Source organism: Cornus florida, unplaced genomic scaffold (genome assembly GCF_030987335.1).
Source record: "Cornus florida cultivar Cherokee Brave unplaced genomic scaffold, ASM3098733v1 CherokeeBrave_3.0.0_Hap2_Chr05, whole genome shotgun sequence".
Lineage (NCBI taxonomy): Eukaryota > Viridiplantae > Streptophyta > Magnoliopsida > Cornales > Cornaceae > Cornus > Cornus florida.
Window position 1 is genome coordinate 38,919,900 of NW_026775575.1, and position 3,266 is coordinate 38,923,165.

Genomic DNA, 3,266 nt, shown 5'->3' on the forward strand with positions numbered 1-3,266 from the left:
GAAATCATAAGGTATTTAATTGATTTTCTTGTAAAAATTGCAGAGGAATACAAAGCTTCTAAAATATACAGAATTTACATAACACCAAATAGAGAGAGAGAGAGAGAGAGAAGTTAACACCAAATTAAATTCAAATTAACATCAAACTTAACACCGAATCCATAAAAATTAGCACCAAACCGATCTATCTCCACCTGGAGAGTGACTGTGACGGATCTATTTCCCAATTTGAGCCAACACATTCAAAACCTAACTCTAACTCGATAACAGGAGATCTCAAAAACAATCACAAATCAAGTCCTGAATCCCTCGAAGCAGAGTGAATCAAAAAGCTTGGGTAAGATTCCTAACTATTTTTTGATCTTCATGTTTATCTCTCTTTGGTTGGTACCCCATTTTGATGGTTCGAATAAAAAATAATAAAATTCAAAATCCAAAACCTAAAGGGGGTTTCATCTTCCACTGCAAAATTAAAACCCAACCTCTCTATGTTTTCTTAGCTAGCTATATATATATACACACATCCTTACATTTGTTGCTCCATCTTTGAAGAGATGCAGTCTCCGATATTGGTGGCCAAGGTAGGGTGTATTTGCATAGTCAAATACTAAGAATAAGAGAGGAAGATTCGCACATCGGTAGGGTTTGAGCACCAAAGATAAGCTCTCTGGTGACGGTGTAACTATCAATTTGATCTCTATTTCTCTGGTAGCTAAGTGGTATTGAAAAAAAATTAGGGTTGAGATTTTATCCTTGGCTTTCAATAGTGGACCTGTCAATTTTGAATTTTAAAATTCTGTTAATTTATTATTATGCAAGTATGAATAGGTTTTGTATGATTGAAATGATTTTATCGATGGTTTTCAATAGTCGACCTGTCAATTTTGAATTTTAAAATTCTTTTGATTGATTATTATGCAAGTGCGAATAGGTTTTGTATGATTGAAATTGGGTTTTGCTTTGATTGCTTTTTTATTTTTTATTTTTTTACTATTGTTTGGCTTCGAATTCGTTACATATTTCAGTTTTATTTTGACCATGGATTGTTGTATGGTAAGGTTTGGGATGGAGTGATAATTGTTTTTTCTTCAATTGTTGTCTTCAATGTTTCTAATTTAACAATTTATTGTTCATGCATGTTTGGGGCTTTGGGCTAGATTTTCATGAGTAATTTTTTATATTCCCTAATTATGTTTTCAAGTTAAGGATTTTTAATGATCCATGGTTTCATGGAAGGTCTTTTGTGGAAACCTTTGGGTAGTATAGAATGCTTAGCGGTACTGATTTACAAAGAAATCAAATAATTGAAGACTTATTGTAAAATGGTTAGTGGAATTTCTATCCCGGCTGGTAGAGATTTTAGCTGATCTTTCCAAATTCAGAGATCATTTAATGGAGGATTCTGTCGTATGGAAGTATGGGAATTTCAATTTCAAGGCAGCGTGGAATTAGTGCAGAGATTTGGGTACTAGAGTTGAATTTGGTGTGGAATTGATGCTGACCTAAAGTACGAGAAGCTTCTATGCTGGATACACACAATGCTATTCCTTCATTTTGCAATTTAAAAGGAGTGGTTTAGTCTTTCTTTTTATGTCTTGGAGTAAATGAATTTATGGGCTTAATTATGTGAATGGTTTCCTAAATAGTATGCTGTAAATTTATTTTTAGGTGTTCCAATTGTTATTTGGTGTCAGACTTAACATAAAATATTTGTAGTTTTTGCACAATCTATTACGGTATATTCCAACATGAATGAATATTCAAGGCAAAGGATGTGGGTAAATTCGTTTATAGGTGGTTTAAGTGAGTTGTTCTGTAAGATTGAGCGAAAAATACTATTTTTTTCATTGTTCTTGTATATAATTTTAATTTCTTTGTGGAAGTTATAAAATTTATTTAATTGCGTGGATGACATCCCCTATCTCATTTATGATCTTATTTTTAAATTAAAATTTAAGAATTTCTTCTGCATTTAATTTTGATTATTTAGAGCACATTAAATTGTATTGAGTACCTCCACTTGTTTATCGTTCAATTTATTATTTATAACGGCTTGACCTCAGATAATTTATTCCATAAGTTAGGCATCATTCTCATTTAAAGGTCGTCCAATTGTTTGTATATGGCAGACACGAGCTTAAAATGTGTATACTTTTTTAGTTTTCTATTTTTAATTTTGGGTCTAGAGTAAATGATTATTAGGATTGTAATTGAATGTTTGGAATGAGGCTATTGAATATATAAAGAGATGTATTGATATAGATATATGTGTTTGCAGGTGGTCCAAGTGTTCATTAGTATAAGATTAAGCTAATATTTTTTATTTACATTGTTAGTTTTTAGTAAATGAAAGTAAATTTTTTCCTCTCCACTTTCTTTGCGATGTCAACTTGCGTTGGCGGACTTTTTTCTAGGCATATTGTTTGGCAAAACTTGAGGAGGCTTTGCATGGTTTGTGACTAATTCAAAAGAATCACACAGGGGAGTAAAGTTCATAAGATGGTAATGTGATTATTTGGAATATCTGAAGGGAGAGTAATCTTAGATTACATGAGGATCAAATAAGGTCTACTAGCTACTGATGTATATTTAGAAGCACTACTCTGTATGGGGCTTGAGGATATGGAGCTGCTTTGAATTTCTTAATTCTGTTGTATTTATCCCTTTGGTTAGTTTTTTAAAAATATTGGTAGTTTATGTTTTGTAAAATTTTTCTTAGCTCTGTTTTCTGCTGTATTTTTTTGTATCAATAAAACCCACCAGATTGAAGGGGGAAAAAAAAAAAGTTAGAATTTTTTATATTGTCTAAAGTTAGTCCAAATAACTTACCTTGAAAATAAAATCATGGGTTTGAATTTGAGAATAATGACTTTATGAAAATCATGGTTTTGAGGTTAAAAAAAAATACACATTTTATGAAAATCAATATTTTGAGTTAAAAATTGTGACTCATTGTATTCTAATTATATTTCATTCTATGAAAACTCTATCACGAAGAAGCAAAGGGTTGAAAATATGTATTATATGAAATCAATAAGGTGTCACATTCAAAGATTGAATACATTACAAGGTTTTCTATGTTCTTTCACCCCCTTCTTGTTAACAAGTGATATTGATATTTAGGATAAATAATATGTTGAATTGAGTTAAATTTATGTGTGATATTAGCTAGTCGGCACTATGTAAATATGTTTTGAGGGTGAAAGTGTTGAGTGAGCAAATTATTAAGTTTTTTTCGAAAACATAATGGTACGAAAGTAATGTGA

General features: G+C 30.9%; 1 long non-coding RNA gene across 2 annotated transcripts; it reads left to right on the forward strand.

Moving 5' to 3' along the window:
- Window positions 1–228: 228 nt before the first annotated feature.
- On the forward strand, window positions 229–2,718 carry LOC132306313 (uncharacterized). 2 transcript variants are annotated; one of them, XR_009481921.1, is made up of 2 exons: window positions 229–337; window positions 553–2,718. It is a non-coding gene; the product is annotated as an uncharacterized LOC132306313 (long non-coding RNA). The 2 variants fall into 2 exon arrangements; XR_009481922.1 differs by having other exon boundaries at window positions 561–2,718.
- The last annotated feature ends 548 nt before the right edge of the window (window positions 2,719–3,266 follow it).